The sequence below is a fragment of the Lactuca sativa genome, chromosome 3 (assembly GCF_002870075.4).
Source record: "Lactuca sativa cultivar Salinas chromosome 3, Lsat_Salinas_v11, whole genome shotgun sequence".
NCBI classification, from domain to species: Eukaryota; Viridiplantae; Streptophyta; class Magnoliopsida; order Asterales; family Asteraceae; genus Lactuca; species Lactuca sativa.
The window spans coordinates 144,652,299-144,663,993 of record NC_056625.2 but is presented as its reverse complement, the minus strand read 5'-3'; the positions used below and the strand labels follow the sequence as shown (position 1 = coordinate 144,663,993).

General features: G+C 38.6%; 1 non-coding gene across 1 annotated transcript; it reads left to right on the top strand.

Moving 5' to 3' along the window:
• Positions 1 to 11,068: 11,068 nt before the first annotated feature.
• On the top strand, positions 11,069 to 11,175 carry LOC111885722 (small nucleolar RNA R71). The gene has a single exon (XR_002848184.1). It is a non-coding gene; the product is annotated as a small nucleolar RNA R71 (small nucleolar RNA).
• Positions 11,176 to 11,695: the final 520 nt, after the last annotated feature.

Genomic DNA, 11,695 nt, shown 5'->3' with positions numbered 1-11,695 from the left:
TAGTGGTTAGGTTCGCATTCACTATTACTAACCCTTAGAAAATTAATCAATTCAAGCAGTGACCAATTGTTTAAACTAATTAACTCCCTAGTTCAATTATTTGGATTAAATAAGATTTGTAATTGGTTAATCAAATTGGTAATTCAACTAACCTCTTGTTTGTTGGTTTCTTAAACAAGCTCACACATTAATTTACCAATTCTCTAATTAATCTTAGTTTCATATTCACTAATCCTAGGCATATGATGAAGTGTTCACATAAAGCATATGAGGTTAACAATTAAGAGATGTTCATGCAGCCTAATTGTCTTCCAGTTAACAGAAAATAGTTATGGTTAATGCATAAGGTTCTTTAACAAACTTAATTTAATAAAATCACCAATAATCAATCAATAAAAGTAATAATCAAACCATAGGAGTTACTTGGTTTTTCCTAAATAGAAACTACGAAAATTCAACTCATGATTACAATAGAAACCAGCTCAAAAACGAATTTAGCTAAGCTAGACATGACTCAATCCTAAGATTAAATGGAAAATTTAACCTAATTCGCCTTGAGTCTTCAAAAGATCAAAGATTAGGGTTCTTTAGGTCTCCAAAGGTTTCTTCAATCGCAGGTTATCCTCCCAAAAAGCCAGAAAGTCCCCCAATTCGGAATAAGATCCTTTATTTATACTTATCTCAAAACAGGGGCAACTCGGCGATTAGCTCTCCAACTCGTAGAGTACCTTTGTTAAATCCGTGTGCGGTAAGGATTCTGGAAATTACTTCGTGGACATTCTTCGGAACTCGCCGAGTAGCTTCGTGGACTCGCCGAGTATCTCTACGTTTTCTCTTCTTTCTTCATTCTCCAGCTTCTAATTGCTTCTCCTTCTTCCTTTTTGCTTCCAAGTATGTCTTCTGGACCGAAAATATAATTTAGACCTTATTAAGTACCTTTTTTTCCATATTATGCAAATAATTAGCTAAAAATTAATAAAAATCTATACTAAACATATGGCTAATTATGCACATATCAAAATACCCCACACTTGACTTTTGCTTGCCCCCAAACAAAACTGAATTTTAACACATTAGAATCACATAAGACAACTCCAATTGAACCCAGCCATTACGCCAAAACCGCAACGCATGCATTTGTGTCTAAAATTTTCCTAAACCCCCCCCCCCCCCCCCCCCCAATATTCCAAATACTTACAATCCTCATAAACATTCTCCCACTTATCCCGAATAATGCTCATTTTATGCATCCCTCCGAATCAATCTGCAGAAAACCTCCTAACCTCAAGGTATTTTTGGTTGAGCAACTCAAGCACACATAATCTAGAAAATTACTATTTATGATACCACTATGGAGCTCTTTTGGATCCTCACTTCTTTGACAATTTGATCTTTGATTTTCGGGCATCTTCAATTTTTTTTGAATCTTCAGAATTTTGATCTTCATACTATGACTTTGATGCTCCAAAAATTCTTCAAACTTTTTCTTGTAATTTCTCTCTTTTTTTTCACATGTAACTCACTTATATCTTTTTTTTTCTCTATCAAAACCCTACATGCTTAAGCAGGGGGGCTCAACTTCAACCTTTATTAGTTAAAAACAATAATTTTCCTGGATACATTTATGGTACACGATGCTAAACATATTGCATCCTTCGGACTAAGCAAGGTCGTGTTTTTGTCCCATGATTTCACTGCAATAAGGATGCCACAAATGCACTAGAACGTATATAGGCTCAACTAAATATGTGGGTCTTCATGCAATCATCAACATAATTCTAACATGGAATCCTAATTACTTTTCCAAAATTTTCTAAGTTAAGCCCTAAGCAACATTTTTGGTATGCAAGATTTTTAAAAATTTTAAAAAATAATAAACATAAATTAGGATTCTACATTTACTAAAATGTAACCAACCCCCTACCCCACACTTAATTCATGCAATGTCCTCATTGCATATTATGCATGAAAAATAAAAATATGAAATGTAGAGATAATTGGAACAAAATCCCTTGGGGTAGCAGTTGTGAGGCTGATTTTCTTCAATTAAGCTCCTACTTTGAATGAATTTAGACATGTGAACAGCTCATCCATGTCTTGGGTGTCATGTCGCGTGTGGTAAACATGTAAATAACTCAAATATTTAGGACAAAGATCTTAGAAACGTCCAGGAATGAATCTTCACGAAAAATATGGATAAGGACTGCAATGAATGTGCCCAAAACAACTCTGGAGTAGAAAAATGTTGATGGACTCGGCGAGTAAGGCGTGAACTCGGCGAGTATATCGTCATTTTGCAGTAAAATCGTGTAATTACACTTGTACTCAGCGAGTACTCTAGATGCACTCGGCGGTATACTCTGATTCGAAGAAAAAAAAATTCCTACTTGTTGACTCTTGACTGAAGTGCTAGATCGGGATATTACAGTGACTCTTCTCCTATATCCTTCAGTAATAACACACTTGATCACTCCCAATCCTAACAGACTCAACCTTAATTGAAACATTTCGCACTCTCATCTAAAGCAATCCTTACTTGAACCTTGACCCTCTTGAGCAGAAGAGGGAATATAGACCCGGTTTGCAATTGTATTCCACCAAGTGGAGGCAACAACTTCCTCGGGAAGATCCTTGTGGCATGGCTCTAGAAATGCTTCAAAATCCTCCGTCATGATGACATTTTGGTCATAGAGACCAACCCTCCAGGCGAGTTCCGCTATGCTGCAGTGGCGCAGCTCCCCTACGAGGCAAAAAGTGATAATGTTGGTGTTATAATATTCACTACCACCCCGGAATGAGAGAGTAGAGAAGAATTTCCAACATAGTTCTACAAACACAGGTTCTTGTATTTTGAACAACTGCAACCATCCATCACAAATTATTGTTGATCCACCCACGTCAAAAGATTTCACCAAATAAGGTGTCAATTCCTCTTCCAACCTAGTTTTACTCAACCAATCCCAATTAATTGCATTAGGTAAATGAATCTCTTTCTGCTTGAGAGCCTCCAATCTATTCTTTGAACGGGACTGTCAAGATCTTGAAGTTATTCATTGAAAAGTAAGCCATGGAATGTCTCCTTGACCTCCTCCCCTTGAACTCTGACCTCTTCTAGACATAATTTCTGCAAAATAACATCAAGAAAACAACGACAAACAAAACCCAACAATTAAAGTTAACCAAAACAAGTCTATCTTGGCATCTACTCGCCGAGTTCATGAACTACTCGGCGAGTAGGATGAACTGTGAGAACATATTTCAATCGGACCATATTAGGTCAATCAAAACACATAAATTTGCAAAGGGGTTTGCTGTTCTAAGTCCCTTAAACACAAATCCACAAGAAATTTTGTCCAAATCTTCCTAATTCATGCTAAAATCGAAACCCTAGAATTGGAGTAAACCCCTTAATCTGGATTTAAGAACAATAAGAACCAAGAATTGATAAAGTTATAACCTTTAACAAGAATACAAAGGAAAAATCATACCTTTTTGCCTTGTGGATGGAGATTCAACAAAAATCAAAGGAATGGATTGAGAGGAAGAGAATGCTCGACGAGTATAAGGGAGGCGGCTGGTGAAAATGCGTAGGGTAAAAGAAACCCTTATCTACAGATTGTAAAAACCAGTTTAAATGCTTGTACTTGTCGAGTAGAAATTCCTATTTGCCGAGTAGGGATGCGTGTTCGCGTTTTTTCATGATTTTCATAAGGTACTCGCCGAGTAATCATATGAACTCGGCGAGTATATCATTCAGTTTGAAAAAAACTCAATTTTTTAAACCACCACCCCACACTGTGAGCATTGCTTGCCCTCAAGCAATCATTTTAAGCAGAATTTCAGAAGAAGAATGAAAAGAAAACAGATCCTAAAAGTGAAAAAGAAAAACAAAGGGAAAAGAAATGCAAACTCTAAACTCGGGTTGCCTCCCGGGCGCTTCTTTTTAAGGAGTCGTTAGCTGGACTCCTTCCCTTCTATGTTTCTGTCATGCCCTCCAGCAGCAGCCCTTCTTCTATGTCTTTATTCCTCGCGATTCCTTATTCATATTTTTTCACTCTATGTCCATTAACTTTGAAAGGAGTGTCATCTCTTGATAATAACTCGAAAGCTCCATGTGGAAACACCTTCTTCATTAGAAATGGACCATCCCATCTTGACTTTAGTTTGCCCAAAAAGAGTTTGAGCCTTGAATTAAAAAGCAACACTTTTTGCCCTTCATGAAAGTCTTTATTACACTTGATTCTTTTGTCATGCCAACTCTTTGTTTTTTCTTTATAAATCAAAGAGCTTGTATAAGCCTCATTTCTAAGTTCTTCAAGATCATTCATTTGCATCAACCGGTTGTTTGTAAGTTCAGCTATATCAAAGTTGCAAATTTTTAAAGCCCAAAAAGCTTTATGCTCTATTTCCACCGGTAAGTGACATTGTTTCCCATAAACTAGCCTATATGGTGTAGTACCAATAGGTGTTTTGAAAGTTGTTCGGAAGGCCCAAAGTGCATCATCTAGTCTATCCGACCATTCCTTTCGATTGCTACCCACCGATCTCTCCAAAATTCTCTTTAATGCTCTATTTGTCACTTCAGTTTACCCACTAGTTTGTGGATGGTAAGATGTAGAGAATTTATGGGTTACCCCATATTTCCTTAACACCTTTTCTAATTGATCATTGGCAAAATGAGTGCCTTGGTCACTTATAAGGGCTTTAGGAACTCCAAATCTTGAGAATAACTTCTTCAAAAAGCGCACCACCACCCGAGCATCATTAGTTGGTAAACCGTGTGCCTCCACCCACTTGGATACATAATCAACTGTGACATCCCCAAAATCACGGCCAGAAAAGACCGATTTCATTTATGCTTTTTAAAATAATTTCAGAGTAAATCCTTTTGATTTAAAAGAGTTGCGGAATTTGTTCCCAAAACAAAATATGATAAAATAATATTTATCAAAGCATTTCATCAAGAGATGCCTTTTCATTATATAATCAAAACTCCGGATTTCATGTTCCGATACAGATGATAAAGCATAAACAATAACATTACAAGTCATTCAACAAATATATACATATACAGACTTGTAAACAAAACAACTCGATGATTCATCCATCTTATGCCCTTACGCCACTTCCTGTAATACAAATAAAACTGAGTGGGTCAGGCTTGGGAGCCTGGTGAGCATATAGGGTTTTCAACCCACACTAAATAATTATATTTAATTTCACCAACCAACAATAACCCGATTACCCATTCCCGTTATCCTCACTTTATGTACCTAAAACAACATCTATCTCAAGGGACCTAATCTAGGATTTTCATCGAGACGGACATTACTGCTAAGGGGTTTCCTCAACAATACATTTCCTAAAGGCAACCATGAGGGGGATAGAGTACACCGGTGAACACATCATTCACAACACCTACAGGTTATGAACCTGCTAGCGTTCCGCAGGACTGTCTAGAAAGAGCCTGTGGTCGTTATCCATACTCTGCTGAATAACTAGATCAACAACAACAACATCGACGCCTCTCATCTGTTTATCACACATCAACTATCTACCCATGTTCTACCGAACATATTAGTAGATAAAAATATATATTTTTATACATAGTTTAAAACCAGTATAGCATGTTCGATCAATACATATTCCAGATAACAGATGAGGCACACACACATAACACGTACTTCATAGAGAATAAATCAGATATATGGGATAGAAGAACGTGAATATACATTCACACATATAACAACAAAATATACACATAACACGTATTTTGTACAAAATACTTCATAGTTATGCGTTAGAAGAAAGTAACTACACACTCACTTGATCAGAAGATGATCGGATAACACTACGACTTGCAGAAGTAGTATTCTTCAGTAGATCTGGAAGATCTTCACAAAAACCGGGCTTCTAGCGAGCAGAGCTTCGGCTCGGGAATTGCACTTCTCGGGATCTTCGGGGCTTCGGGACTTGCTTCGGGGCTCGGGATTGATACCGGGGCTTCGGGGGTACTTCTTTGCATGTAAATCGATGCAATACAGGTGAGAGATGAGAGAATGAGCAACCAAACTCCGCTGGCCCTTCAAATCTATTTATAGGGCAAAACTGGCCCTTGCCACGTCGTGGCACCTTTTTCCACGTCGTGGGATTGGTCGTTACTGCATGCGTCATCGCAAGTTGCATTTGGGGGACTCCCGGAGGTGTCAGAAGACTGGCCACATCGTGGCACTGCTTGCCACGTCGTGGTATCTGACAGTTTTGGGGTTTCGCGCCCCGAACTTCAGAAATTCATAACTTTCACATACGAACTCCGTTTTCGACGTTCTTTATATCGACGCGAAGGTGAGATTATGCTCTACAACTCTCGTTTAGACTCCATTGGCTAATTTTGATTTTATTTTCAGATATTATAAGTATATTACTTATATATTATTTTTAGTAGGCCGGGACAGGAAAACTCTATTCGAAATTCATAACTCCTTCATCTGAACTCCGTTTTCGTCTGTATTTTATCATTGGACTACTATCAATGAGATCTTCAATTCTCATTTAGAAATTTTTGGCTAAATATCACTTGATCTCTATTTCGAGTATTCGGGCTGCATACCGCTAAGTCGAAACTTCAAAAAATCATAACTTCCTCATATGAAGTCAGATTTGGGCGTTCTTTTCATGCACGCTCTCGGTTTAAGGAACTCTACAACATTCATTTAGATCACTAAGGCTAAATATTGAACTAACGTAAATTTCACTTTTTACGTCATTCAGCGTTGTCGGTTCTGTCGCGAAACTTCGACAGGTCATAACTTCTTCGTTATAACTCGGATTTCGGTATTCTTTATATATTCGGAAACCTCGTTTCAACTACTACAACATTATCCATAGATATCAGATTTATCTAACATTTCATTTTGACGCTTATTGTTATTCTTAATTAAATTAAGATACACAATTAAGCACATAACACATAATACTCAAATAATACACTTCTATTATTTCAAAACAGGTTACAAAAGTTAACCTGGACTACTATATCAATATTAATGACGAGCCCGGAAACACAGGCGTTACATCAACCGCCACCAAAATATATTTGTTGCCCTTTGAGATGGGAAATGGTTCCATGAAATCGATCCCCCATACGTCAAACACTTCACACACTTGAATACTATGTTGTGGCATCTCATTTCGGGATGATATGTGTCCCGCTCTTTGGAATGCATCACACTCTTTGACATATTGGATAGAATCTTTAAAATTGTAGGCCAATAAAACCCAACATCAAATATCTTCTTTGCCGTGTAATGTGCTCCATGATGTCCACCGGTGGGCCCGCTATGGCAATGCTCCAAAATTTCTCGGCTTTCATTCCCGAATACGCATCTCCTTAAGATCCCATCCGCACAACTTCGGAAAAGATATGGCTCATCCCAAAAGTAGTATTTTATTTCTGAAAAGAATTTCTTCTTTTGTTGGCGGGTAAAGTCTTTTGGGATGTACTTGGTAGCTAAGTAATTAGCTATGTCCGCAAACCATGGCTCTTCCCCCGTGGTCACCAAAATGTACTCGTCCGGAAAATCGTCTCCAATTTTATCTTCTTCCAATGCTTCCAACTGCGGGTTTTCTAGCCTTGATAAGTGGTCGGCCGCTACATTCTCCATTCCTTTCTTATTGCGTATCTCGATGTCAAATTCTTGTAGAAGTAGAACCCAACGTATCAATCTTGGCTTTGCATCCTGCTTGGCAAATAAATACTTAATAGCAGAGTGGTTAGTAAAAACAGTGGTTTTAGATAAAACTAGATAAGGGCGGAATTTCTCAAAAGAATACACCACAGCTAGTAATTCTTTTTCGGTTGTGGTGTAATTTTCTTGGGCCGGATTCAAAGTCTTACTTGCATAATAAATGGGTCGAAAGTGCTTATCAACCCTTTGACCAAGGACAGCTCCTAATGCAAAGTCACTAGCATCACACATTATTTCAAAGGGTAAATTCCAATTCGGGGCAATAATGATCGTGGCATTAGTTAATTTTTCTTTCAAAAATTCAAAAGTGTCTAGACATTCTTTAGTGAAATTAAATGGTGCATCTTTTAAAAGCAATTGTGTTAAAGGTCTAGCTATTTTAGAAAATTCTTTTATGAAACGGTGGTAAAAACCCGCGTGTCCTAAAAAAACTCCTAATGCCCTTTACATTAGTCGGTGGAGGTAATTTAACAATTGTATCTATTTTTGCCCGATCCACCTCAATTCCCTATTTGGATACCTTGTGGCCCAAAACTATACCCTCTTTAACCATAAAGTGACATTTTTCCCAATTAACTATACCCTCTTTAACCATAAAGTGACATTTTTCCCAATTAAGGACTAAATCGGTCTTTTCACACCTTGCAAGCATTAAATCAAGGTTAGCAAGACAATTATGGAAAGAAGATCCAAAAACAGAAAAATCGTCCATAAATACTTCCATGAACTTTTCCACCATGTCATGGAATATGGCTGTCATACACCTTTGAAATGTCGCAGGTGCATTGCATAACCCAAAGGGCATGCGACGATTGGCAAAAGTTCCACTCGGGCAAGTGAAAGTGGTCTTTTCTTGGTCCATTAGGTCTATGGGTATTTGGAAGTATCCCGAAAATCCATCTAAAAAACAATAATAACTATGGCCGGACAATCTTTCAAGCATTTAATCAATAAAAGGCAAAGGAAAATGGTCTTTACGAGTGGCATCGTTTAGCTTTCGATAATCGATACACACTCGCCAACCGGTTACCGTTCGTGTTGGAATAAGCTCATTCTTGTCGTTTGATATGACCCTCATCCCTCCTTTCTTGGGCACCACTTGGACAGGACTAACCCATGAACTATCGGAAATAGAATAAATGATCCCCGCATCTAAAAGATTGACTACTTCCTTCTTGACCACTTCTTGCATGTGCAGGTTCAATCTTCTTTGGTGTTGCACTACCGGCTTTGCTGCTTCTTCCAGGTTGATCTTGTGAGAGCAATAAGAAGGGCTTATTCCCTTGATATCGGTGATACTCCATGCAATGGCACTCTTCCTCTTCTTCAAGATTTGAACTAATTCTTCTTTTTCAGATTTGGAGAGGTCAGAAGCTATTACAACAGGTTTTTGTTGACCATCTTCAAGGAATGCATACTCCAAGTGATCTGGTAGTGCCTTCAGCTCAGTTTTTGCGTTCTGCATGCTGAACACGTCGAGTACAGTGCAGAATTTGCGATTCCTCAGGTTTCTTCAAATGAACTCGGCGAGTTGGATGCTCAATGGTCTTCATTAACTCATCATAATCAGCTTCTTCCAGCGGTCTCTCTATTTCCAGTAGGTATTTTTCAGCATCAAGTTCTTCAGTAAAGGTGATGGTGGACTTGTTTGGATCTTCATTATGCCATTCCTCCATCAATTCATCCAACATATCAATTGAAAATGTTGTGTCATCACTATGCATTGCATGCTTCATGGCTTGATCAACCCCGAAAGTGACTGAATCATCCCCCACCCGTAGAGTAAGTTTTGAATCTCACATGTCAACTATAGCGATTGCGGTGTTAAGGAAAGGTCTTCCCAGGATGATAGGGACTTGAGGATCCGCTTCCATGTCCAAGATTATAAAATCCGCGGGGAACACGAACTTATCCACCTTTACCAAGAGATCTTCACAGATTCCTCGTGGGAATGTAACAGTTTTGTTTGCTAAGTGGATTGCCATTCGGATTGGCCTCGGTTCCGGGAGATCTAGTTTCTAGAAAAATGAATAAGGCATGAGGTTTACACTTGCTCCTGAATCGGCCAAAGCATGAATGGTGGCCAAATTCCCAAATTGACAAGGCAATGTTAAGCTTCCCAGGTCACCCTTCTTCTTCGGTAGCTTGTTTAACATAGCAGCTGAGAAATTCTCATTAAGAACTACTTCACTCACTTCTTCCATCTTCCTTCTATTAGTTAGAAGCTCTTTGAGAAACTTGGCGTATTTTGGAATTTGGGCAACCGCTTCTATGAATGGTATGTTGATTTGAAGAGCCTTTATGTGTTCTAGAAACTTCTGGTAGTCTTCTTCCTTCTTTTCTTGCTTAGCTCGGGCTGGATATGGCATTGGAGGCTAAAATGGTTTTGCTAGAATCTGACTTTTCTGATTAGGCACTGGACTCGTCGAGTCCATCTTATGGACTCGGCGAGTAGGGTCTATGTCATGCAGATTTTGATTTTGGATTTGTTTTTCTGCATCCTCCTTTTGTAACTGCTTGGGCTCTTCAGACTGAATAGGGGCCAGAGGAGTAATTATCTTTCCACTTCTTGTTGTCACGATATTTATATGTGCGCCTCGTGGGTTGTTTTCGGTTTTACTAAGAAGTTCTCCCGGTGATCTTTAATTAATTTGTTGAGCAAGTTGCCCCAGCTGTGTCTCAATGTTGTGGATAGATGCTTGTTGATTTCTAAGCATTGTTCTTGTTTCTTGGATTGCAGCATCATGATCATTATGTCTCTTTTCTGAAGCAACTACAAACTTAGTAAGCATCTCCTCCAAACTTGGTTTCCTTTCTTGTGCCGACTCCTCCTTTTGATAAAAACCTCTTCCTTTTTGTTTAAACTTCTCCTCCTTAGCCCTCTTGTACTCATCATAAGGAAGCCACTCTTTCTTGGGTTTCCGCCAATCTTCATCATATCGGTCACCACTTGAGTAACATACTTGCACCTTTTTATTCCCATTCTCGTCCGAGTCACAATCTTTAGTAAGCTGAGGTCCATTGTAATTCTCACAACCCACCCGAATAGCATGTATCGTTTGATCCATTTCATCCATCCTCCTATCCATGGTTTCAACATAGCCATGACTGCTGACAAATCTTCTGAAGCTGCATAAGCTGATCCCCTTGTCACATCATTCCTTGGATTGTGGTATTCTCTAGAATGCTTAAAGAATTCTTCAATTAGTTGTTTTATCACCGGGAGTGCTTTCTTTGTGATTGGACCTTGCAAGTCAAGTAATTGCCTTGTTGTAACATTCACTCCATCATAGAAAATGGAGACTTCTTGTTGACTATTAAGGTCATGATGTGGGCAATTCCATAGTAAACTCTTGTACCTCTCCCAAGCTTCATAAAGTGACTCTCCAGCTTGTTGTTCAAAGTTGGCTATGGCTTTCTTTAACTTAGATATCTTGGAGGGTAGGCAGAATTGATCCATAACCTCTTCTTTCATCTTGGCCCATTAGTGATGGATCCGGGGGGAAGTGACTTGAGCCAATCCTTTGCAGCACCCTTCAATGTAACCAGAAGCATGAGAAGTATCTGAGTTTCGCGAGGCACGTTTGGAACATTAAAATAATCAGCTACATCATTGACTTCATCCAAGTGTTTGTAAGCATCTTCGTGGTCTTTTCCGTAGAAGGGGATCTCCTTGAGTAGAGCAAGAATGTGACCCTTAAGCTCAAAAGTGGCAGTCGCAGGAATTACGGGTTGCACAAGTCCCGGTGTGACATCCCCAAAATCTCGGCCAGAAAAGACCAATTTTCATTTATGCTTTTAAAATAATTTCAGAGTAAATCCTTTTGATTTGAAAGAGTTGAGGAATTTGTTCCCAAAAACAAAACATGATAAAACAATGTTTACCAAAGCATTTCATAAAAGAAATGTATTTTTCATTATATAATTAAAACTCAGGGTGTCATGTT